Genomic DNA, 27,809 nt, shown 5'->3' on the forward strand with positions numbered 1-27,809 from the left:
GTACTGACTGCACGCAAATTGGAAGTTGTGTTGACGGACGACAAAAATTATATAGCCTGCACACCAGAATTTTTTCGGCCGAAAAGTCGGAGTCGGTTGTTGGAAGCACCATACTAACAAGCCGAAAATTGGCAGATCGATAGTCGGATGAAATTTCCCGGCCAAATTTCTTCTCGTGTGTACGGGGCTTTAGGTTCTCTTTTTTTCCATTCAGCCCACATGCTGCGTGAAAAAAAAAAACCTACACTATATGCCAAACAAGGACCAGCAATGTAATGGTACGTTGCTGGACTTTGAGTGGTTATACCAGGATGATGCCTGCAGATTTAGGCATCATCTTAGTATTGTTTTTTACAGCCAGCGGTCAGCTTACATGTAAAAGAAATACTAGCAGATAATTGGCTGCTAGACTGCTTTTACAAGCAGTGGGAGGGGACTCCCCCCCTCCTGCTGCCTTCTGCCACCTTCCACGGTTTTTCTCATGCTCCCCTGTTCTACCCGTTACCCGAGAGTGCAGCCAGTGGTTCAATTATCTCCCATAGAGCTGATTGGAGATGAGAATGGCTCCAATCATCTCTATGGCCTAAGATACCAAAAGCTACGAGCATTTCATGACTTCTGTTTCGCCAGAAATAATCAGCGCCATTGGGAAATTGGGAAAGCGTTTTATCACACCAATTTAGGTGTAGTCAGATGCATTAAGGTCAGAGGAGAGATCTAGAGTCTAAAAGACCCCAATTTTTAAAAAAAAGAGTACCTGTCACTACAGATTGCTATCATAGGGGATATTTAAATTCACTGTGATAACAATAAACATGATTAAAAAAAAAAAACTAAAGGAAAGGTTTCAAAATAACATAAAAAAGCAAAATAAATTTAAAAAAAAATCAAGCCTCCCCCGTCCCCCCGTGCTTGCGCCCAAAGGTGCACGCAAGCGTTGGTCTACTGTCATATGTAAACCGCAATTGCAGCATTAATGTGAGGTATCGCCACGAACGCCAGGTCGAGGGCAATAATTCTTACAGTAGACCTCCTCTGTAAGTCCAAAGTGGTAACCTGTAAAGACTTTTAAAGGCTTTTAAAACCGTACGTAGTTTGTTACCACTGCACGGGCGTGCGCAATTTTTAACCACTTAAGCCCCGGAGGATTTGGCTGCTCAAAGACCAGGGCCTATTTTGCGATTCGGCACTGCGTGAATTTAACGGACAATTGTGCGGCCGTGCGACACTGTACCCAAATTAAATTGACGTCTTTTTTCCCCCACAAACAGAGCTTTCTTTTGGTGGTATTTGATCACCTGTGTCATTTTTACTTTTTGCACTATAAACAAAAAAAGCGACAATTTTGAAAAAATAACAATATTTTTCACATTTTTTTATATGAAATTCCCCCCCCTAAAAATCTAAATTTTTTTTAACATTTTAGGCCAATTTGTTTTCAGCTACATATTTTTGGTAGAAAAAAATCACAATAAGTTATTGCATTTACTAACTATGGGAAAGATTTATGTCATTTTATTGCTTTTTTTTTTAACTAGTAATGGCGGTGATCTGCGATTTTTTTTTTTGCAGGACTGTGACATTGCGGCGGACAGATCGGACCCTTGACTGGCATTTTTGACACTTTTGGGAGTACCAGTGACATTACTACAGTAATCAGTGCTATACATATGCACTGTTACTGTAAAAATGACACTGGCAAGGAAGGGGTCAACTTTATTAGTGATCAGTGGGTTAAATGTATCCCTAGGGGCGTGTGTCTAACTGTGGGGGGGCATGGCTAGTGATGTAACCACAGAAAAATACAATCCTACATAGCAGGATCGTGTAGTCTCTGCAGTTAGATCAGGGAGAATGACAGGCGGCTTTGTTTACATCAGCCGCCTGCCTTTCTCCCTGTCCAGCGGGAGATCGCGAGTGACCAGCGGACATCGGAGCCGCCGGTCATTCTTGCAGGGATGTCAGGACACGAGCGGGAGCACGCCTCCGGCGGTGCGCGCTCGCCCCCTAGAGGCTCCTGGGCGAGCGACGTAGCCCTACGTCGGTTTGACCAGGGAAGCCAGACTGCCACAGTAAATTGTCATGCGGCGGTCGGCAAGTGGTTAAAGCATGTCATGTTTGGTGTCTATGTACTCGGCATAAGATCATCTTTTAAATTTTACCAAACAATTAGGAATTATATAGTGTATTTCTGCATTAAATATATAAAAAAAAGTGTTTTTTCTGCAAAAATTGCGTTTGGAAAATCTGTGCGCAAATACCGTGTGCCTCTGCTTTAAAAAAATATATAATATAAATATTTTTTCATGTAAACAAAAAGTCACAGAAAAGGCTTGGTCTTCAAGTGGTTAGAAGAGTGGGTGATGTGTGGCTAAGATTGAGCATAAAATGCCAGGACAGTTCATACACCCCCAAATGACCCCTTTTTGAAAAGTAGAAACCCAAAGCTATTTGCTGAGATGCATATTGAGTCCATGGAGTATTTTATATTTTGCCCCAAGTTTCAGGAAAAAGACAATTTGTTTTTTTTTTTTTTACACAAAGTTGTCACTAAATGATATATTGCTCACGCATGCCATGAGTGTATGTGAAATGACACCCCAAAATACATTCTGCTACTTCTCCTGAGTACAGGGATACCACATTTGTGAGACTTTTTGGGAGCCTTTCTGTGTACGGGACCCCGAAAACCAATCACCGGCTTCAGGTTTTCTAATGGCATAAATTGCCTATTTTACTTCCTCATTACCTGTCACAGTTTCGGAGGCCCTGAAATTTCAAGATAGCACAAAACCCCCCCTCCAAATGACCCCATTTTGCAAAGTAGACACTCCAAGCTATTTGCTGAGAGGCATGGGGAGTCCATAGAATATTTTATATTTTGCCACAAGTTTCGGGAAATGTATTATTTTTTTTGTTTTGTTTTTTTACACAAAGTTGTCACTAAATTATACAGTATATTGCTCACACATGCCATGGGTATATGTGAAATGACACCCCAAAATACATTCTGCTGCTTCTCATGAGTACAGGGATACCACATGTGTGAGACTTCTTGGGAGCCTAGCTGTGTACGGGACCCCGAAAACCAATCCCCACCTTCAGGTTTTCTAATGGCGTAAATTGCTTATTTTACCTCCGCACTACCTGTCACAGTTTCGGAGGCCCTGAAATTTCAAGATAGCACAAACACCCTGGCTTTTGTGAGAGGCATGGCGAGTATTTTGCAGCTCTCATTTATTTTGGAAAATGAAGAAAAAAAAAATTCATTTTTTTTCCTCTTTTTTCAATTTCGAAAACTTTGTGACAAAAAGTGAGATCTGCAAAACACTCAACATGCCTCTAAGCAAATAGCTTGGGGTGTCTACTTTCCAAAATGGGGTCATTTGATGGGGGTTTGTGCTATCTTGACATTTCAGGGCCTCTCAAACCGTGATAGGCAGTGAGAATTTTACGCCCTTTGAAATTCTGAAGGTGGTGATTGGATTTCGGGGTCCCGTACACAGCTAGGCTCGCCAAAAAGTCTCACACATGTGGTATCCCTGTACTCAGGAGAAGCAGCAGAATACATTTTGGGGTGTAATTGCACATATGCCCATGGCATGCGTGAGCAATATATCATTTCAATTACAACTTTTTGTAAAAAAAAATTATTTTTCGTAATTTTTCAAACACCTGTGACAAAAAAATGTAATATTCAATGAGCTCAACATGCCTCTCACTGCATTCCTTACGATGTCTATTTTCCAAAAAGTGGTAATTTGGGGGGGGGGGGGGTTGTGCTGCCCTGCCATTTTAACACTTCAAGAATTGAGATAGGCAGTCAGGAATTAAAGCTGCGTAAATTCCAGTATTTACACTATAGTTACACTATAACTTTTGCGCAAACCAATAAAAATACGCTCATTGAGAATTTTTTGTCAAAGACATGTAGCTAAATACATTTTGGCCTAAATATATGGCAAAAATTGAATATATTGGATATTTTTTAACTGTCAAATTAGAAAATGTCAATTTTTGGCAAAATGTTCGCTCTTTTTTTATTAATATTGCAAAAAATAAAAAGCGCAGAGATTATCAAATACCACCAAAAGAAATCTCTGTTTGTGGGAAAAAAAGGACGTCAATTTCATGTGAGTACAGCGTCGCACGACCGCGCAATTGTCCGTTAAATTCACGCAATGCCGATCGCAAAATAGGCCCTGGTCTTTGAGCAGCCAAATCCTCCGGGGCTTAAGTGGTTAAAAATTGTGCACGCCAATGCAGCGGCAACAAACCACTTACAGCATTGCATGACCGCGCAATTGTCAGTTAAAATCGCGCATTGCCAAGTTGAAAAAAGTGGCCTGGACGTTAAGCAGGAAAATCCTCCGGTCTTAAAGTGATTAAGTCATTATCATGTTGGAAGTTAAACCTTCTTCCCATTCACAACTTTCTGGCAGAGGGAAGCAGATTTTCCTCATAAATTTAATGGTGTTTGACCCCATCCATTTTCTTCTATTTTGACAAGTGCTCCAGTCCTTGCTGCAGGGAAGCACCTCATAACAGGATTTTACCACATCCATGCATCACTATAGGAATGGTGTTATTTGGATGGTGAGCTGTATTGGATTTCCACCAGACATATAATTTGGTGTTGAGGTCAAATAATTCAATTTTAGTCACTGATTTCTGGTTAAAAGAATTACATACCTCCCAACTGCCCTGGTCTGAATGTTAAGTAGGGGACTGACTTGGAGTTTGAATGTTAAGGAGGGCCCAACTGTCCACTGACACCAGGGCATTTTTCCTTCCCCCCTATGCCAGGATATTTCTTACTCCTATTGATGTCTAAGTCATCTCTCCTCCTCCTAAAGCTGGCAATATGATTAGTATTTTTTTTTTCAGCTAGCAAAAAATGGACGGATTCTTCCATCCACAAAAAAACAATATGAATGGAGGAATTCGCTATGCTGGGACCTCACATTCTGACAGCAGGATTCTTCAGTGGCTGCAGTCCATTGGCTGCCCCAATTTTCACCCACTCGCCAATGATGCTACATGTTTTACTCCCACTGAGCGATGATGCCAGGCATTTTTTTCGGCCTACTAATAACACCAGGCATTTTCCTCCCACTAACCACCAACAAAGGGGCATTTTGTTTATCTTTTACTGACTAATGACTACAGACATATTTTCTCCTACTGAACGCTAACAGTGCAGCATTTTTCCCTTTCAATAAGCAGCAATGTAAGGGGAACTGTTGCATAATTTCAATGACTGCAATCTTTATGCTGTGCCATATGTTTCATACTCTTGACCAACGTGTTTCTGATTTCAACAGTTGCTGATTTCTAAAAAGCCAGGTAGTAGTATAAGGATTGCAAAAAACATGACAAATGTATGTGGACTTAAATGATACTAAAGTCAATTTTTTTTAATCACTTGAGCTCAGGAAGGTTTTCCCCCCTTCATAACCAGGCCATTTTTGGCTATTCAGCACTGTGCTACTTTGGCAATTGCACAGTCATGAAAAACTGTACGCAAATTTTTAATTCATCATAACAATTTTTTTACACATATAGTGATTTACCTTGGTGATATTTGATCACCACTGGATTTTTTATTTTTTGCTATATGAACGAGAAAAGACAGACATTTTTGAAAAAAAAAAAAACAAGAAAAAAAAACTGTATTTTCTACATTCTGTTTTAAAACCTATCCAACAAAATCAAATTTCGTCATAAATGTAAGCTAAAATGTATTCTGCTACATGTCATATTAATTGGTGTGTGTGCAAGTTTTGCATTTGCAAACTATGGTATATTTATTTGAAAATTGATCAGTCCTGATGTACTGATGGCCTATCATTTCTTGAGGCCCTTAAAATGCCAGGACAGTACAAATATCACTAAATAACCACTTTTTGGAAAGCAGAAAGGCAGATGTATTTAGTAAGAGGCATGGAGAGTTTTTGCAAGTGTAATTTTTTGTCACTATTGCTAATAAAATGAAGAAAAATTATTTTTTTTTACATACTGTCACCGGTGTAGTACAGCGTCATCAAATACTGTCACCGGTGTAGTACAGCGTCATCAAATGACTGGTGTGACGGTGATCAGGGACACTGACTGGTGACACTATGTAAAAAAATACATAAACAAACAGCCATTTTAAAAAATGTTTTTATTTTTTAGCATTTTTTAATCTTTCCTTACTTTTTTGGTTTTTTTTGTATATTCTGTCATTAGGGTAGTCCAGTGTCACCATAGTGACACTGTACTACCCTGGGGGAGGGGATGGGGATGATCAGTGATTTTTTTTTTTACACTGTTATTGCTTATACATTGATGATCACTGTATAAGCAATAGTTTTGGCTGTGGTGAATGGGTTAACAGTCATGAACAGCTGGCTTATGGTTGTGGTCTGTGATTGGCTATATCTAATCACATGGTACAGGTAGCCAGGTACCATGTGATTGCTGTGGGCCAAACACAGATCACAACTGTAAGCAAGCTGTTCATAAATGGAAATCCATGATAGTTTGTTCACATTGGTATCATGTGATTGCTATGACCTATTATAGGGATGACATGATATCCGGTATCCGGTTACCGGTAGTTGTGACCCACTCTGTCCGGTGGACACATTGATAAAAGGAGCTGCACACTGCACGCCTCTAACCCAGAACAGGCTGAATCACAAACGTGATCGGCAAGTGGTTAAATAACAAACATGTCATACTTACCTGCTCTGTGCAATGGTTTTGCAAAGAGCAGCCCTGATCCTCCTCTTCTCGGGTCCCCCACCAAGGCTTCTAGCTCAATCCCCCCGCTGAGTGCCCCCCACTTGTATGTGCTCGCTCCTGAGCCCTCACACTCTGTGTCCATTGACACAGAGCGGGGCTAGGCCCACCTCCTGCTCCCTCCTCACTGGCTGTGATTTACAGCAATGGAAGCCAATGGCTCCTGCTGCTGTGTCTGGGCCAATGGGGAGAGAAAAAGCAGAGAGAGCTGCTGCTCTAGTGCACATCCCTGGAACGAGATTGGGCTCAGGTGGGTATAAGGGGAGGCCATGAGAGGCTGGGGGAAACAGCATGCAGAAGGTTTTTTCTGCAACTAGAACAACTTTAAACAATGCCCAAAATTCAATGCTATGTAGCTACTACTCAATAAGGCAAGCAATGCATTATACCTTTTCAGGCTGTGCTTCCATATGAAAGTCTAAAATGGCAGGATCAACAAGTATTTTTTGAATAAGTGCTGCAGATTTATATAGATTAATATCTTTTGATATACACTAACATGTTAATGATCACCATAAAAGGCACAAATAGTGGGAAAACTTGCATTGTGCTCAGATTTTGGGATGCACAAAGTCTTGGCTGTTTGTTATGCTTGTTGTTTTTATTAAATGATGTCTGTTACTGACTAGAATGAGTTTATAGTCCTCTAGAAGGTGGGAACACAGGCTTGGGTGTGACAGCAACCCTTGATTTTCAAGAAAGGATGGTTTACTTATATTTCAGATTACTTAGATGGTTCTTTTAAACAACAAACAACCTCATTTAGTCATCTAAAAATAAATCTGAAGCTCCTACTGTGCAATTATACACCCACATACAATACAATACAGCAGAGCTCACATGTACTATAGCTGAAGGCCTAGATAGATGGAGGTGTGCCTTAAAGAGGATTTTCATACAGAAAGTGTAAAGTCAGTCATGGGGCCCCTTAATGCTTATTGGTAGGACCCTCTGTTGTCAGCTGTTTTAACAGTGCTACTGATAAGCTTTGAAGCTGCCTTGGCTTTTATATTAGTGTAATCTATCACTTTCATTGGGTTTCCGAGGCTGGGCTGAGCTTTATTAAATACCAATGAGTTTCCAGATTTTGTGTGATGTTCTACTTAATAAGGCTTGAGTGTGTTTTATTTTCTATGTTGTTGATGTGCTGCTTTTACTGACTGTAATCTGTGCCCTGTTTGGTATTTAGTTTGTATTATCTCACAAGAGTGCAGCGCTACCCTTCAATAAATCAAGTGCATAAATGATAAAAGTGACCATCTTTCAATGAATAAAGTGCATAATTCAACAATTTTCATAAAAGCTATACAATATATAATATCAGTTAAAGTAAGTCCATCTTTCAAAAAAAATATATCCAATCTCCGTGCATAGCGCAGTCCCATACACCAAAGGAGTTTTGAATATTTTCCTTTTATCACCACAGTGCCCTTCACCCCACCGATGGGTGTCCTCTCACCTGCTTAGACAGACCTCACTAACTACAGGAGGTCAGTGTGCACTTTTGCAGTACTATAGTGGCACTGCTCCCCTGGTTGATCAGTCCTGGACTGCAGCTCTCAGCATGGTGTCACTCATATAGATAGCAAGAGGAAGAGACCATAGTGCAGATCCCTTATAAATGTTTTTATTAAAATATAGAATACACTCACATTTCAGAAGTAAAAAAAACGCATATATCTCAGTATCAATATCGACGTCTACAGCTCCGACCAGCATGATTACGTCACCACCTACCTCAAGCGTTGCGCCCAATGGGCTTTCTCCTGTAGTTAGCGAGGTCTGTCTAAGCAGGTGAGAGGACACCCACTGAAGGGCACTGTTGTGATAAATGTCAAATATTCAAGATTCCTTTGGTGTATGGGACTGCACTATTTACAGAGGTTGGACATTTCTTATTTTATGGACTTTTTCGAAAGATGGACTTACTTTGATTGATTTTTTATATATATATATATATATATATATATATATATATATATATATTGTATATGTTTTATGAAAATTGTTGATTTATGCACTTTATTCATTGAAGTATGGTCACTTTTATTATTTATGCACTTGATTTATTGAAGGATAGAGCTGCACTCTTATGAGATATTATACATTTCTTTGCATTTGTACAGGTGGATGGACGCATATTGGTGCTAGCTGCTTCCTGTAGTATTTAAGATTTATTACCAAATTGATCACAAATCTATATTTGATTGGTGGATATTAGTAGGTGGTGTAGATACAGGAAAAGGACAGAAGGTTTTTTACACTCATTTAGTTTGTATTGTCCAGGCTTGGGACATTTTTGATAAGAGATTTAGCTGAGCTACACGAAAATGAAAAAATAGCCAATACCATTTCCTTATTGTACCATCTCCTATTGAACAAAATCCATTCTCCCCACACCTACAATAACAATCCTATCTATAATCTTCAGGGCTTCGCCTAAGGGTCAGAATGCCCCAGCACTAGCCCAGCAAAAAAATAAAGAACACATCTTCTACCAGTAAAGAATGGCTTTCAGAAGTTTTCCACCTTCTGCATATGGAATGCCTTATGGCCCAGCTCTCAAACATGCAAATACAATTTTGACAACCTCTGGTCTATCTTGATTCTCTTTATAGACTTAGAAAGAATAAAAACTTAATGACCAAGCATTCATAATAGACGAGAGTGCCAACAGGGCTGTTTTGCAGGCATGGAACACTATAGTTCATCTTGACACATACACCACAGTTGGTGGTCCTTAACCTGGACGTGGAACACACACACACATATGTCTCACCCCTCTTTCTTTATCTTTACCACTTGTGTGTCCTTTTACTTTATTTTTCTTTCTATGTTCATGCTTTTCCCTTTCAGCCCTGGTGGTTTTGGGCATACTGCGCTACCCCCCGCAATTCCTTTTTTTATAAGTGACTTTTTACTATGTTCTATGTTAATTCAGTATATACCGTATTTATTGATGCAGCAGACACCTTATTTGACAAATATATTATCGGTGTTACAGGTGTTTTCCTTTTGCCTAATAAAAAATGTGTTATGTTTAAAAAAAAAAAAAAAAACTTGGGTGTGTATAGACTGTGTATATATATATATATATACTGTATATATAATTTTTACCACATCACCTCTCACACCTGTTCACCCCCTATGGACCAGAGCAATTTTTACATTTCGGATGTGGACCTGTTTATTCGGTGATAACTTTGTCATTACTTAAGATAACAAGATAATATACTGTATATACAGTATATTGTTTTTTAAAGACATGCAAGGCTTTTTTTTTGTAATTATTGTCTTGCAACCATTATTTTTTTTCTGCAATCCTTAGACAATTAAAGTGGTAGTAAATTATTTTTTTAAACTTGTATCCACAGGTAAGCCTATAATAAGGCTTACCTGTAGATACAGTGAATATTTCCTAAATTTGTACTGTTTAAGATATTTTTACACTGCATGCAGCCAGTGACGTCACCAGCACATGCGCTCTCAAGGGATGGCATACACATGCGATCCCTTTGGAGTTCTTTGTCCCAGCCATGACTCCTGTGCACGTGTACGAGAGTGACATCATTGCGGCTCGGCCAATCAGATGGGTGGAACACACGAACCCGGAAAGAAGACCTGGCGAAGATGGAAGCCCTGTCAGCAGTAACAGCACACCGCTTTTTTAGAAGGCTGCTGTTTACTACAGCTTTAAATCTGACAAAACTAAACAAGACACTCTTTTTCTCTTTTTGACCAGGTTAGTTTAAAAATCGATAGTATTACTGTAGATCAAAAGTGTGCATTATATTCGGTCATTTGTCCTACTTAAAATTAAACTAAAATGATTATTCTGGTACAAAGCATTACAAAGGTATTTAAAAAAAAAAAAAAAAAGTTGTTTTTTTCAGTTTTGTAAAGTAGTGAGTGTACAGCGTGTATAACAGTGTAAATTTGCTGTCCCCTCAAAATAACTCAACACACAGCCATTAATGTCTAAACAGCTGGCAACAAAAGTGAGTACACCCCTAAGTGAAATGTCCAAATTGGGCCCAATTAGCCATTTTCCCTCCCCGGTGGCATGTGACTCATTAGTGGGGTGGGGGGTCAGCCTGTTAGTGCTCAGCCCATACGTCACACACTGCATCAAATTGGTCTGCATGGCTGTCATCCCAGAAGGAAGCCTCTTGTAAGGATGATGCACAAGAAAGCCCGCAAACAGTTTGTGGAAAACAAGCAGACTAAGGGCATGGATTACTGGAACCATGTCCTGTAGTCTGATGAGACCAAGATAAACTTATTTGGTTCAGATGGTGTCAAGCGTGTGTGATGGCAACCAGGTGAGTAGTACAAAGACAAGTGTGTCTTGCCTACAGTCAAGCATGGTGGTGGGAGTGTCATGGTCTGGGGCTGCATGAGTGCTGCCGACACTGGGGAGCTACAGTTCATTGAGGGACCCATGCATGCCAACATGTACTGTGACATACTGAAGCAGAGCATGATACCCTCTCTTTGGAGACTGGGCTGGAGGGCAGTATTCCAACATGATAACGACCCCAAACACACCTCCAAGACAACCACTGCCTTGCTAAAGAAGCTGAGGGTAAAGGTGATGAGCTGGCCAAGCATGTCTCCATACCTAAACCCTTTTGAGCATCTGTGGGGCATCGTCAAATGGAAGGAGGACGAGCACAAGGTCTCTAACATCCACCAGCTCCGTGATGTCGTGGAAGAGGACTCCAGGGACAACCTGTGAAGCTCTGGTGAACTCCATGCCCCAGAGGGTTAAGGCAGTGCTGGAAAAAAATGGTGGCCACACAAAATATTGACACTTTGGGCCCAATTTGGACATTTTCATATAGGGATGTACTCACTTTTTTTGCCAGCGATTTAGACATTATTGGCTGTGTGTTATTTTGAGGGGATAGCAAATTTACACTGTTATACAAGCTGTATTTACATTGTAGCCAAGTGTCATATCTTCAGTGTTCTCACATGAAAAGATAAAATAAAATATTTAAAAAATTGTGAGGGGCGTACTCACTTTTGTGAGATAATGTATAAGTAGTGTTGAGCGAACACGGACTGTATTATTCGTGTTCGTACCGAATAATTGGATTTTTTGTACCCGAACACGGACACGGACACTTTACTGTATGTTCGGGTAAAAATCCGTGTTCGGTCGTTTTATTTCCGGGTTTTGCATGCTTTGGCGCTCTTTTCATGGCGGGCTTTCAACAGCCAATCAACAATCGTTTAACTGGTGTGCCTTAAGCCATCCCAGCCATGCCTGCAAATGTCTCAGTAGCTGTGATTGGCCGTCTGAAGCATGTGACCAAGTCTTTATAAGTTCGAGGCAGCCGCAGCGGCGTCATTATGCTGCTTAGATTCAGGGACAGAGCACACATCAACGTGCTGGCTGCTGATTAGGGAAAGATAGGCAGGAAAAAACCATTTGTGTCCGGATAGAATTGAGGGACAGGTCGGAGTGTTTAGGCAGGGCGAGTTGTAGGCATTTTAGGGATAGAGTCTGCTGAATTATATAGGGTCAGTGTCTTCTACAAACTACAATCGATATTGCTGTGTGGGGGGTGGGGTCTGCACTCAATCCTGATCTACGATCTCTTCTCAATCCTGTTAGGGACAGAGTCTGCTGAATTTTAGGGAAACTGTGTTCTACAAACTACAATCGATATTGCTGTGTGGTGTGGGATTGGAGATAGGCAGGTGTCAGTGATCCACATCCATTTTTCTGTGTGTGAGCTGCAGTGAACACAATCTTTTTGGGCTGCAGTGAACACAATCTTTTTGGGCTGCAGTGAACACAATCTTTTTGGGCTGCAGTGAACACAATCTTTTTGGGCTGCAGTGAACACAATCTTTTTGGGCTGCAGTGAACACAATCTTTTTGGGGTGCAGTGAACAAAATCTTTTTGGGGTGCAGTGAACACAATCCTTTTTGGTGTGCAGTGAACACAATCTTTGTGGGGTGCAGTGAACAAAATCCTTTGTGGGGTGCAGTGAACACAATCTTTTTGGGGTGCAGTGAACAAAATCCTTTTTGGGGTGCAGTGAACAACATCCTTTTTGGGGTGCAGTGAACACAATCTTTTTGGGGTGCAGTGAACAAAATCCTTTGTGGGGTGCAGTGAACACAATCTTTTTGGGGTGCAGTGAACACAATCTTTTTGGGGTGGAGTGAACAACATCCTTTTTGGGGTGCAGTGAACAAAATCCTTTTTGGGGTGCAGTGAACAAAATCATTTTTGGGGTGCAGTGAACACAATCTTTTTGGGGTGCAGTGAACACAATCTTTGTGGGGTGCAGTGAACACAATCTTTTTGGGGTGGAGTGAACAACATCCTTTTTGGGGTGCAGTGAACAACATCCTTTTTGGGGTGCAGTGAACACAATCTTTTTGGGGTGCAGTGAACACAATCTTTGTGGGGTACAGTGAACAGAATCTTTGTGGGGTGCAGTGAACACAATCTTTGGGGGGTACAGTGAACACAATCTTTGTGAGGTGCAGTGAACACAATCTTTGTGGGGTGCAGTGAACACAATCATTGTGGGGTGCAGTAAACTCAATCTTTGTGGGGTACAGTGAACACAATCTCATACTGAAGGTTTGAGGGTGCTGCCTGTTCCATACTCCCCCTACTCCTCATCTAGCCTTTTAGGGGTACAAACAATAGTAATTGGGGCCTAGTGTGGTTGTGTACGTGTGATATACATACACTTTTTTGGGATCATATTTTCTATTCCGCTATTTAATCAAAAACCTTTGGGGATCAGTTAAATTGGGGGATAGTCTGTGTTGGTACGTGTGAGAGAGATCCACCTTTCCAAGTTGTTGGGGTTCATCTCATACTTCTGAAGGTTTGAGGGTGCTGCCTGTTCCATACTCCCCCTACTCCTAGCCTTTTAGGGGTACAAACAATAGTAATTGGGGCCTAGTGTGGTTGTGTACGTGTGATATACATACACTTTTTTGGGATCATATTTTCTATTCCGCTATTTAATCAAAAACCTCTGGGGATCAGTTAAATTGGGGGATAGTCTGTGTTGGTACGTGTGAGAGAGATCCACCTTTCCAAGTTGTTGGGGTTCATCTCATACTTCTGAAGGTTTGAGGGTGCTGCCTGTTCCATACTCCCCCTACTCCTAGCCTTTTAGGGGTACAAACAATAGTAATTGGGGCCTAGTGTGGTTGTGTACGTGTGATATACATACACTTTTTTGGGATCATATTTTCTATTCCGCTATTTAATCAAAAACCTTTGGGGATCAGTTAAATTGGGGGATAGTCTGTGTTGGTACGTGTGAGAGAGATCCACCTTTCCAAGTTGTTGGGGTTCATCTCATACTTCTGAAGGTTTGAGGGTGCTGCCTGTTCCATACTCCCCCTACTCCTAGCCTTTTAGGGGTACAAACAATAGTAATTGGGGCCTAGTGTGGTTGTGTACGTGTGATATACATACACTTTTTTGGGATCATATTTTCTATTCCGCTATTTAATCAAAAACCTCTGGGGATCAGTTAAATTGGGGGATAGTCTGTGTTGGTACGTGTGAGAGAGATCCACCTTTCCAAGTTGTTGGGGTTCATCTCATACTTCTGAAGGTTTGAGGGTGCTGCCTGTTCCATACTCCCCCTACTCCTAGCCTTTTAGGGGTACAAACAATAGTAATTGGGGCCTAGTGTGGTTGTGTACGTGTGATATACATACACTTTTTTGGGATCATATTTTCTATTCCGCTATTTAATCAAAAACCTTTGGGGATCAGTTAAATTGGGGGATAGTCTGTGTTGGTACGTGTGAGAGAGATCCACCTTTCCAAGTTGTTGGGGTTCATCTCATACTTCTGAAGGTTTGAGGGTGCTGCCTGTTCCATACTCCCCCTACTCCTAGCCTTTTAGGGGTACAAACAATAGTAATTGGGGCCTAGTGTGGTTGTGTACGTGTGATATACATACACTTTTTTGGGATCATATTTTCTATTCCGCTATTTAATCAAAAACCTCTGGGGATCAGTTAAATTGGGGGATAGTCTGTGTTGGTACGTGTGAGAGAGATCCACCTTTCCAAGTTGTTGGGGTTCATCTCATACTTCTGAAGGTTTGAGGGTGCTGCCTGTTCCATACTCCCCCTACTCCTAGCCTTTTAGGGGTACAAACAATAGTAATTGGGGCCCAGTGTGGTTGTGTACGTGTGATATACATACACTTTTTTGGGATCATATTTTCTATTCCGCTATTTAATCAAAAACCTTTGGGGATCAGTTAAATTGGGGGATAGTCTGTGTCGGTACGTGTGAGAGAGATCCACCTTTCCAAGTTGTTGGGGTTCATCTCATACTTCTGAAGGTTTGAGGGTGCTGCCTGTTCCATACCCCCCCTACTCCTCATCTAGCCTTTTAGGGGTACAAACAATAGTAATTGGGGCCTAGTGTGGTTGTGTACGTGCGAGATACATACACTTTTTTTGATCATATTTCCTATTCCGCTATTCAATAAAAACCTTTGAGGATCAATTGAATTGCGGGATAGTCTGTGTCGGTACGTGTGAGAGAGATCCACCTTTCCAAGTTGTTGGGGTTCATCTCATACTTCTGAAGGTTTGAGGGTGCTGCCTGTTCCATACTCCCCCTACTCCTCATCTAGCCTTTTAGGGGTACAAACAATAGTAATTGGGGCCTAGTGTGGTTGTGTACGTGTGATATACATACACTTTTTTGGGATCATATTTTCTATTCCGCTATTTAATCAAAAACCTTTGGGGATCAGTTAAATTGGAGGATAGTCTGTGTCGGTACGTGTGAGAGAGATCCACCTTTCCAAGTTGTTGGGGTTCATCTCATACTTCTGAAGGTTTGAGGGTGCTGCCTGTTCCATACCCCCCCTACTCCTCATCTAGCCTTTTAGGGGTACAAACAATAGTAATTGGGGCCTAGTGTGGTTGTGTACGTGCGAGATACATACACTTTTTTTGATCATATTTCCTATTCCGCTATTCAATAAAAACCTTTGAGGATCAATTGAATTGCGGGATAGTCTGTGTCGGTACGTGTGAGAGAGATCCACCTTTCCAAGTTGTTGGGGTTCATCTCATACTTCTGAAGGTTTGAGGGTGCTGCCTGTTCCATACTCCCCCTACTCCTCATCTAGCCTTTTAGGGGTACAAACAATAGTAATTGGGGCCTAGTGTGGTTGTGTACGTGTGATATACATACACTTTTTTTGGATCATATTTTCTATTCCGCTATTTAATCAAAAACCTTTGGGGATCAGTTAAATTGGGGGATAGTCTGTGTTGGTACGTGTGAGAGAGATCCACCTTTCCAAGTTGTTGGGGTTCATCTCATACTTCTGAAGGTTTGAGGGTGCTGCCTGTTCCATACTCCCCCTACTCCTCATCTAGCCTTTTAGGGGTACAAACAATAGTAATTGGGGCCCAGTGTGGTTGTGTACGTGTGATATACATACACTTTTTTGGGATCATATTTTCTATTCCGCTATTTAATCAAAAACCTTTGGGGATCAGTTAAATTGGGGGATAGTCTGTGTCGGTACGTGTGAGAGAGATCCACCTTTCCAAGTTGTTGGGGTTCATCTCATACTTCTGAAGGTTTGAGGGTGCTGCCTGTTCCATACCCCCCCTACTCCTCATCTAGCCTTTTAGGGGTACAAACAATAGTAATTGGGGCCTAGTGTGGTTGTGTACGTGCGAGATACATACACTTTTTTTGATCATATTTCCTATTCCGCTATTCAATAAAAACCTTTGAGGATCAATTGAATTGCGGGATAGTCTGTGTCGGTACGTGTGAGAGAGATCCACCTTTCCAAGTTGTTGGGGTTCATCTCATACTTCTGAAGGTTTGAGGGTGCTGCCTGTTCCATACTCCCCCTACTCCTCATCTAGCCTTTTAGGGGTACAAACAATAGTAATTGGGGCCCAGTGTGGTTGTGTACGTGTGATATACATACACTTTTTTTGGATCATATTTTCTATTCCGCTATTTAATTTAACTGGGCCTCCATGCTAGACCTGTGTGCCTTGTTGCGCTGTTTTGAGTACTCCACCAACATGGCCAGTGGCAATGACGCCGTTCTCAGCTTAACTATCCCACTTCTATGCCTCCTTGAAAAAACAATTCGGGCGATGATGGAAGAGGATGTGGCACAGGATGAGGAGGAGGAGGAGGATGAAGAGGTAACATTTCCAAGGCTTTCAGGGCAGTCATTCGCAAGGGGCTCCGAGGGTGGGTTCCTGCACACGCAAACGCCAGGGACGCAATTGTCCAGCAGGGGCACAGTTCTGGAGGATGAGGAGGAGGAGGAGCTGGAGGAGGAGATGGAACCATGTTCACAGCAGGGTGGCACCCAGGCCAGCTCATGGCCATCACTGGTGCGTGGCTGGGGGGATACAGAGGACACGGACGATACACCTCCCACAGAGGACAGCCTTTCGTTGCCTCTGGGCAGCCTGGCACACATGAGCGATTACATGCTGCAGTGTCTCCACAACGACCGCCGAGTTGCCCACATTCTAACTTGTGCTGATTACTGGGTGGCCACGCTGCTGGATCCCCGTTACAAGGACAAAGTACCGTCCTTAATTCACTCACTGGAGCGCGATCGCAAGATGCGCGAGTACAAGCGCACGCTGGTAGACGCCATGCTGCTGGCATTCCCATCTGACAGCGGGGCCACAGTGGAAGCACAAGGCAGAGGAGGAGGAGGAGGAGGTCGCCAACGCAACCAGGGCACCGCCAGCACCTCAGAAGGCAGGGTTAGCATGGCCGAAATGTGGAAAAGCTTTGTCAGCACGCCACAACAAACAGCAGCACCAGCAGCTCAGATGGAACGTCTTAGCAGGAGGCAGCATTTTACCAACATGGTGGAGCAGTATGTGTGCACACGCCTACATGTAGTGAATGACGGGTCTGCCCCCTTCAACTTCTGGGTCTCCAAATTGGGCACATGGCTTGAGCTTGCCCTTTACGCCTTGGAGGTGCTGGCGTGCCCTGCAGCCAGTGTATTATCTGAACGGGTATTTAGCACGGCTGGGGGCGTTATAACAGACAAGCGCAGCCGCCTGTCCAGAGACAATGTGGACAAGCTCACGTTCATTAAAATGAACCAGGCATGGATCCCACGGGACTTTTCCGTACCTTATGCAGAATAGCAATGGATACCGACCTTACCCACCCATTGTTCCATTTTTGCTCTTTCTCACTCTTTTGGGGTGTACCCTCATTTAAAATTTTTGAAAAGAAGCAGTGTTGGCTACCTCGTCCTCCTCCTCAGGGCCAGATTAATGTAGGGGCTATTGGAGCTGCAGCTCCAGGCCCCTACCTTTTATATAGGCCCCGGGTTGGCCATATTCACTGTTACCGCTCTTCTGTCACTTGTAAACACAGAAGTCTGGCTTCTATGCTCGCTTCCCCAGGCAGCACCCTCAGAACCTCCCCACACAGCGTGAAGGCCGGACAAGGAGGGACAGTTGGCGATGCATGGATGTGTTTATGGGCTTCAGAGACAGCATCCCATGTTGAATTAGGCATGCATGGCTGCACCCTTCCTCCTCTGGGTGCATGGCAAGGCACGGCCCTTAAGGCCCTTCAAAATCCTCAGCACCAAGCCCATGATGCTGTTAATCCGGCCCTGGTCCTCCTCCACCGCCGCTTCCACCTACACCGCCCATAGGTGTGCGCAGCCTATTGCATTAAGGTGTGCACCCCAAAGTTGAAATACACATGCATGTGTTTGCCAGCAGGGAGAGTAATGTATCGGGGCCATGTACCTGTAGGCAAGGAGAAATAGAGCAGAGCAGGTCCCAGGGAGATCTTTCCCATCTCCTCACTGGCAATGCTATGTGCCCTAGGTGATTAGGGTGTGCCCAGGCACACCCAGCACACCCTGTGCGCACGCCTATGTCACCGCTAGGCTTGTGACGGTATCAGATTTTCATGCTGCGATTAATTGATTAAGGTTTTGCCACGGTATACGGTATTATCACGGTATTCTATTATTAAATTTAAATTATTAAATTTCCACCTCACTTCAATTTCATTGCTGAATTTAGGGGCTTTGGTTCACTTATGCACATTATTATATAGTCAGTCAGTACAGACTCTGTGAACCAGGCCTAAAATAGGTCATCAAGCAGTGTCTGGCCTAACTGGTGATAACTGGTTCTGGCGCTCGGCTCCGATCCGATGGCCTGGTCATTAAGAGGGCAAATCCTTGTGGTCAAGAAGTGGTTAAACCTGAAGGAGGTGTTGTTTATAAATTACTTTACTATTGCTTTAGGCCTGGTTCACATGTATGCGGGTTGGTGGTTCACATTTGCACAGGCATAGCAGCCCATTGATTTGAATGGGCTGCTATGCCCTCATTTTCCGCAGAAAAAAGGTGCATGCAGCATTTTTTTAAAATTCAGTGGCCTTGAAATCCATCCTGCTTTTGCACCATGCGACTAACCTGCAGTTCCTGCTCTGGCAAGCTTTCTGCATTTTTTGTATACGTGGGCACGGCATTTAAAAATAAACAGTTTGCGTGTGCAGCAACGGCAGGTAAGTCGCATGGTGCAAAAGAAGGATGGATTTCATGGCCACTGCATTTTTTTAAATTCTGCATGCACCTTTTTTCAGCTGAAAACGCAGGCATAGCAGCTCAAGCCCATTCACATCAATGGGCTGCTATGCCTGTGCAAATGTGGGCCCCCAACCCGCATACATGTGAACCAGGCCTAAAGCAATAGTAAAGTCATTAATTGGTTAAACCTGCAGGAGGACCGGTGTTTTTATCTATTAATGACTTTACTATTGCTTTAGGCCTGGTTCACATGTATGCGGGTTGGGGGCCCACATTTGCACAGGCATAGCAGCCCATTGATGTGAATGGGCTTGAGCTGCTATGCCTGCGTTTTCAGCTGAAAAAAGGTGCATGCAGAATTTAAAAAAATGCAGTGGCCATGAAATCCATCCTTCTTTTGCACCATGCGACTTACCTGCCGTTGCTGCACACGCAAACTGTTTATTTTTAAATGCCGTGCCCACGTATACAAAAAATGCAGAAAGCTTGCCAGAGCAGGAACTGCAGGTTAGTCGCATGGTGCAAAAGCAGGATGGATTTCAAGGCCACTGAATTTAAAAAAAATGCTGCATGCACCTTTTTTCTGCGGAAAATGAGGGCATAGCAGCCCGTTCAAATCAATGGGCTGCTATGCCTGTGCAAATGTGGGCCGCCAACCCGCATACATGTGAACCGCCAACCCGCATACATGTGAACCACCAACCCGCATACATGTGAACCAGGCCTAAAGCAATAGTAAAGTCATTAATAGATAAAAACACCGGTCCTCCTGCAGGTTTAACCACTTCTGGATCGCAAGGATTTGCCCCTTTAAAGACCAGGCCATCGGATCAGAGCGCCAGGACCAGTCATCACCAGGTAGGCCAGACACTGCTTGATGGCTATATAATAATGTAATGTGGGCTGCTAGGCGTGTGTGTGTGTATATATATATTTATTAGAACTGCACGATTCTGGCCAAAATGAGAATCACGATTTTTTAGCTTGGAATAAAGATCACGATTCTCTCACGATTCTCTGTGTAACAAAAAAAAAAAAAATTGGGATAACTTTACTGTTACGTTTTTTTTTTTTTTTTTATTCATTAAAGTCTAATCATTGCGTTTGAAAGACTGCTGCGCAAATACAGTGTGACATAAAATATTACAACAATCGCCATTTTATTCTGTAGGGTCTCTGCTAAAAAAATATATAAAATGTTTGGGGGTTCTAAGTACTTTTCTAGCAAAAAAAAAACTGATTTTAACTTGCAAGCAGCAAGTGTCAGAAAAAGATCCAGTCTTTAAGAGGTTAAACTTCCTTTCTCCCTGGCAGAGGGAAGGAAAAGATACAAATGTAATCATTTTTGTTTATAGTTAGGAGACTTAATGCTGAAAGGTGTTAGCTGAGTGAGTGAATGAGTCATCCAGCTCACTGAAATGTATCAATTCACAAGTCAGGCAGACTTGACAGAGAAACTCGGTATTTTAAAAATGCCACAATAACAATACCGTGGCTATGCAATACCGCGATATATCGAATTACCGAAAACCGGCATATGTCTAGTCACCGCCACATCCACCACCACCTCAACCTCCCTCCTACTCCATATGGGCCTCGTCCTTCAGAGATGAAGAAGAACATTGTTTTATTTTTCTGTTTTTTTTTGTTGTTTTAAGTTATTTCCCTATCCACATTTGTTTGCAGAGCACTTGCCATGCTCTTAATTACGTTTTGCTGCCATTTGCAGCACTCTAGCCCTTTCCTTTGGTGTTTTAGAGCCATTTTAGTGCCTTAAAGTTCGGGTCCCCATTGACTTCAATGGGGTTCGGTGTCCGGGAAAAGTTCGGTAAAAGTCCGGGACACGGACCCGGACTTTTTTTTAAAGTTCGGCCGAACCCGTCGAACACGGACATCTAGGTGTTCGCTCAACCCTATGTATAAGTTAAACATGTAAAAATATCAGCAAACAAAAACAAAGAAACAAAAAAAGTTATATTAATGGATAACGAAATAGAAAAAAAAAATATCAGCAGGAAAAAATAATTGAATAAATAAGGAGAATAAGGAGTTAATTAGGGCTGTATAATGGTGTATAACTCATGCGCTACCACTTGTGCTCTAATTCAGACAAATCATAAGTATAAATATAGATTTGTGTGACATCAATATTAGGTTGCAGTATGCATCAAGTGGTGTTCAACCAATCACTAAAACTAAACAAAAATAGAGATGCAGTGCTACCACTTCACTCAAATGATTGCATAAAAATAATTACATAAAAATAAAACGTGTATCATCAGTGTATGAATGTACTAAACAGTAATCAAAAAATTATAATAATCAAATAGAAAAAATTATGTTAGTATAGTTCATAAACGTGAAATATGTGCGACTTCCTCTTTACAAGAGTTTTCAAGCCTCTTCCCAATCACCTTAGTGCTCTCAGTGATCTCAGTGCCCTCACCTCAATAATGTAGTAAAAACGCAAGTACAGTAATATCAAGCCTTCACGAAGGTCTTCTTCAAGGTCTTCTTCAAGGGCGAGTGCTAGGGGTGGGAAACCCATGGAGCAGGTTTTGAAGGTGGTCAAAGAGATGAACACCCAAATGAAAAAAGCATGTGTGAAGACACTGCTTTTATGACAGTCCTTTTAGGGATGTGTAAGAAGGTCCCCCCAGAGAGCAAATATGCGCTCAGGATGGCTTTAATGTCAACCGCGCAATCTTTTGTGGTTGGGGAGGCAACAACAAGTTCAGCAGCGTGTATGGAAACGCCGCCCCACCACACATATCCCCCCTATTACCAGTACCGACCACCACCACCAAGTTCACCGTATGGGCAGCAAATAAACCGCCCATACTATGATGAGTATGGCAACATGCTAAATCCCTCCAGGCCCCGCATGTTGCACCCAATACCACCCCCTATTGCCTCCACCCTTGGCACACCAAGACCATACCAACCTGCACCCACGCAGGTTACGCCTTTCCCGGAAAGGCAATACTGTCAGGGAGCATCAACAGATTACCCTGGCCCATCTGGCCCATCACCAGGAGTTGTAAGGTTTTTTTTTTTTGGTGTTATTGGGCATAAAAAAACCTTTACATGTTAATTTATTTTTTGGTTGTTTTGGTGCTGGTATATCCAAAACATTTGTGATGTTATTCTAAAGAAAGTTTATTTTTTTTACATTTCTGTAAAAAAAAAAAAAATACTCTTGTTACATACTCTGTGGTTTTTGTTTTGATTTTTTTTTTCTTCTATAGTACTTTCATTAATGTCTGTTATGCTATATAAGTATATCTACAGGAGAAAACAGAAAAACATAAGGTAAAGCAATGTAGTTTTATTATATCTAGAAATGGAACTATATACAGACTTTGGTTAAAATTGCACAGAAATATAAGGAAAACATAACAGAACTAATTTTATTCAAAATTGGACTGTGTTGGAATGTGTGATACATTATGAAATAGCGTCCTGCTGCCAGGGGACAGAACCAGCAGCAGACATGAAAAAGGATGTGAATCCCTCACGCACAGTGGCACCATTGCTTGTGCCCCTACTGGCACTCAAACGTGCACCCTCCATGTCATTCATGCTGGAATCTTCATGAATGTACCATCACGAAGTGCAACATAGTTGTGAAGAACACATGCTGCTTTGACTGCACATATTGCATTATCCATTTTTAAATTGATAGCTGTATGCAGGAACCTCCACTTGTTAGCTAAAATTCCAAAAGCGCATTCAACTACTCGTCTTGCCCTGGTTAAGCGGTAGTTGAAAACTCTTTAGTCCACAGTCAGAGACCGATTTGAATAGGGCCTTAATAGATGATGACTGAGAGCAAAAGCCTCATCTCCAACAAAAACAAATGGCTGTGGCGGTCCGTTTGTCCCTGGTAGTGAACAGTCCGGTGGCAGCTGAAGTCCATCTTCCCTCAACATTCTTCCGAATGTGGATCTCGCAAATATGCTCGAGTCTGAGCTGCTTCCATATGAACCTATGTCTACATAGCTAAAACAGTATTTGGCATCAGCCACTGCTAGTAAGACAAAAGAAAAGTATTTTTTGTAGTTGAAGAATTTACTTCCACTGCCAATGGGCTTCACTATTCTGATGTGTTTTCCGTCAATTGCACCAACACAATTTGGAAAATTTCAGTGGTCCCAGAAATATTCTGCTATCTTGCACCAGTCTTCTGTAGTGGGTTTCTTCAGGACCAAATCCTTAAGAACATTCCAGATGGCTCTGCAAGTATCATGGATAATATTGCTGGCAGTAGTTTTGCCAACCAAGAACTCATAGTGTAAACTTGAAAAGGAATGTCCACTTGCCTTGTACCTAAAATTAAAAAAATAATGTTAGAATGATGCATAAACTGGCCCAAAATTTCAAGTCATGAGCTACTAGCCAGGCCTTAAGAGTTACTCGCCACTTGTTGCCCCACCCAAACCCTACCCTGCTCCGCCCCAAAACACGCCCTCGTAAAATATCTCATAAAATTACACTGTTAAATGTTTTATTCAGAATTAAGTTACAAAAAAATATTAACAACAACAACAACAACTTTAGAGTGCCCACAGCGTGCCCCCTTAAATGCAGAGTGACCACAGCGTGCCCCCTTTCAAAGTAGAGTGACCACACCGTGCCCCCTTTCAATGCAGAGTGCCCACAGCATGCCCCCTTTCAATGCAGAGTGCCCACAGCGCGCCCCCTTAAATGCAGAGTGGCCACAGCGTGCAGAGAGACCAGCGTGCACTTACCTGATTCAGCAGCGGCTTCTCCTCAATCCTCCACGTCTCCCTCCTCCTCCTCCTCCTCCTTGGCCAAAGGAGGAGGATCAGGAGGAGGATCCGTGTGACAATAGAGAATATTCATTCGCTATTGTCACACAATGGGTGGGCTCAGGGCGCACTGCTCTGCACCCGGGTCCACCCTTTTCTTACAGCACAGCCCTTACTCGCCATCCTCATCATTCCACTCGCAAAATGCGAGCAGGCGAGTGGAATTTTTGAGGGCTGGCTTGGAAGAAGGTGCCTGAGGAAATTAAGGAAGAAGATGAGCAGGAGAAAGACACTGTTGAAAAGAGACATGGCAAACATAATCACACCCACAACTATGTATAGGTTACATAATTATGTGTCTCTCCAAATGCCTCAGGAGGTAAGTAGGTTTGAAAAGTTACCTCAATGTGATAATGAGTCTTTCTATGGGCGGAATACTCCTTCTGAAGCTTGTGTTTTGTAGCTCTAGATGTCTGGAGAGCAAAGCCAACAATTCATCAAAACTGTAAAAAGAAACATATATGGGATTTATCAACATTATCCATGTAAAAATAACATACATAGAGACATACACAGAGAGAAATACACAGCTCAGCGAGACCGGCATAGCTCCCTCTCCCACTGTAAGGCCTGATTAACTGATGGCCACGGAGCAGGTGGTCCAGGGCCCTATGGCCAGTCCGGGCCTGATGCTGACTATACCTATACACATTTTTGTTAAAAAGTTGACATAAACATATGTTCTCACCTTTTAATTGACCTCCGTGTGTAATTAAAGAATTTGTCTTCGTGAGCACGGAGGTCATGATAAAGGATCCTTAACTGGCCTCTCTCTACCCTTTGGGAGATGACAGGATGGATCCAGAAGCGATGCCTTCTCCTTCTACGGTCCTATTCTTCCTCATCAATAACAGCTGCTACAGCAGCCATAATGACTGCTGCCCCAACATACTGCATAGCCAACATGTTTGCTGCAACATACAATACTATTCCAAAACAGGAAATTACATCACTTGCAGGAAAAGGAATTACATCACTAGCAGGAAAAGGAATCTTAGTATGTGCAAATCGCATACATCAAAGTCGCAACAAGTCGTAGTCGCAACAAGTCGTTGTAGAAGTTGTACACAAGTCGTACAGAAATCAAAGTACAAAGTCGCTATTGAAGACGCACAACTTTGAAGTCGCACTAGTGGAAACCGGGCCTAAGTCTGTTAAAGTGATTGTAAAGTCTTGTTTATTTATTTATTTTTTATAACAAACATGTTATACTTACCTCCTCTGTGCAGTGAATTTGCACAGAGTGGCCCGGATCCTCCTCTTCTCGGGTCCCTCTTCCCTGCTCCTGGCCTCTCCCTCCTATTGAGTGCCCCCACAGCAAGCAGCTTGCTATGGGGGCACCCGAGCCGAGTCACAGCTCTGTTTGTCCATTCAGACATAGACCTGTGGTTCAGCTCCAACCCCTCTCTCTCCTGAATGGCTAACTGACTTTGATTGACAGCAGTGTGAGCCAATGGCAACGCTGTAGTGTCTTGGAAAATCAGGAGGGAGAGTCCTGGATGGAGGGCCTCGTGGACATCCCTGGATAGAGTTGGACTCAGGTAAGTGTAGCACGCTCCTAGGTAGGTGCTAGAGAGAGAGTATAGCTTTGAATCCTTTCTGCTTACCAGAGGGATTGCAGGTAAATCTATATTGTTCTCTGCCTACCAGAGAGCAGGATCTGTTAGTGAGGTCTGCTCATTGTGCTCAGGTGCAACTTGTTCTGTCTGCAGAGCATTTCACACTGGTCCAATAGGGAGGCAATATTGCACAGTGGGAGGAAACCTGACAAATAAGTGCACAGGTGTTTAGTACAGCCCTTGTGATTTGGCAGAGGAAAGTGTCTTGGTGCATGCTGGGGTAATGTATAAATGCCAGGAGCACATGTGCTTGGGGTCTTTCAGCTGGATAGCGGAGTCCCAGAGAGAGGGGGCACCTGACCCTCCTCTGTAGAGGTGCCATGCAGCCTCAGGTAGTTGACCTGAAGGCCTAAAGATCTAGAGAGGAAGTAAACCCGGAGGTCCTTTGAAGCTGACTGGAAGGGGGAGACACTGGAAGGATCTAAATCTGCAGTACAGTGAATACAGATCTGTGTTAAGGGGGCTGACCTGAGGGGGGCCACTTCTGCAGCTAGAAGAGTCAGTTGATGGGTGTCAGTAAAGGGGATGCTAGAGAGTATCCTGAAGAGAATGTAGATCGCCAAGTCTATTGCTGGAGAAAGAGCAAGGAGACTTAACCCTGATTTTTGGTGTCTCTAGATACTCCAAATAGCGATTGCCATCATCCCTAAGACATTGCAAAATTGTTTATCCTCTTAAGGGGGGGCGGGATTGTATGGGCAAAAATATGAACTAATATAAATAAAAATATTTCATTTTTATTAAATGCAAGAAGCCATTAAAAATACTATTTTTAAGTCTCAAAAGACATAGTGACATAATGACATACATTCGTGTAGAACATAGTACAAAAATCATGTAAAAACATAGGTCATTGGTGAACGATTCAAAAAGTGGTGATTCCAGTTGCTGCCTTCCAAGTCGCAAGGTTGCTGTGGATGCTGAAGTAACACAGGAATGCCAACGCATTTCAACGACTCAACAATATTTTTTTCAAGGAATAAATCCCCACTTCTGCAAACATAATGAGTTACAAATAATTGACTGTATTGTTGCAATTATGATCTCCTGTATTGATAGGGAGCCACATTTACACTTACTTTCAGTCAAAAAATATGTAGTGTTGTCTCACCACCAGGGAGCGCCACCTTCCTCTCCACTATAGTGCATGCAAGGACCCTGAGCCGGAATGTCCATGGGATCCTGAAATAATTTTTTCTAGGAATTCTCATCCAGTATGTTGTCACTGTGGGAAGCAACCAAAGGTGAGCTCAAAGTGCAGGCTCCCAGAGAGGAATCCTCTGGTATATGGTTAAGCTTTTTCCTCTCAAAAGGAGAGAAAGGGAAAGAGGGATTTTTCAGGGATATGTGGTCGACAATCATATGCCCCAATTGCATTAGGCAGAAACCATTCCCTTGTGGTAAGTCCAGGGCTTCAATGGATGAAAGGGCGGGCAATGCAATTCCCATCCTGTTTGAAGAGACGCTCATTCCCACCCTCCAGGCAGAGAGGAATGGCGTCTCCCGATGGTCCCAAGCATCTTCTTATGGAAACGCCCCTGCTCGCTGGATTGCATGGCCCGCCCTGGTGTCAATGCGCACGCGCCAGGGAGGCCTGCGTGATGACAGCCATATCGGAAGAACACAGTCGATACAGGAAGTGCTTACCAAACACTGGAAACTTGTCTGGAGTTCATTTGGGCCATAATGGTGGTAACAGTTCCCCAAGGTGGCTAAATTGCCCCAGGATTATGGGGCCTTCCTATGCTGGGCATGTCACTAAATGAGGAAGGAAATTATGCGCTCCCCACAGTGTGTGCTACACCACCACATTTACAATAATAAGCAAAAAGACAAAAAAACATCTTGTTTCTATGCAAATGCATATAGAACAAAACAGGTAAATGGGGGGATCCATAGCACAATGCGAGGAATATTTCAAGGTGCAATGTACATCCACCATTCCTTACAGAATCTAACAATTTAGTTGAAAATCAGCAAGACAGTC

The 27,809-nt window shown here is 42.7% G+C and overlaps 1 pseudogene across 1 annotated transcript in view; it reads right to left on the reverse strand.

Moving 5' to 3' along the window:
* Positions 1-27,507, reverse strand: part of LOC309568899 — a 32,660-nt pseudogene extending 5,153 nt beyond the window's left edge. The window contains exons 1-3 of the transcript in view: positions 27,470-27,507; positions 24,545-24,646; positions 22,976-23,472 (exon numbers count right to left, since the gene is read on the reverse strand). The product of the transcript in view is annotated as an uncharacterized misc_RNA (transcript). The remainder of the gene's footprint in view (positions 1-22,975; positions 23,473-24,544; positions 24,647-27,469) is intronic.
* Between the last annotated feature and the right edge of the window lie 302 nt (positions 27,508-27,809).

This window comes from Pelophylax lessonae, assembly GCF_965119305.1.
Source record: "Pelophylax lessonae genome assembly, chromosome: 12".
Lineage (NCBI taxonomy): Eukaryota > Metazoa > Chordata > Amphibia > Anura > Ranidae > Pelophylax > Pelophylax lessonae.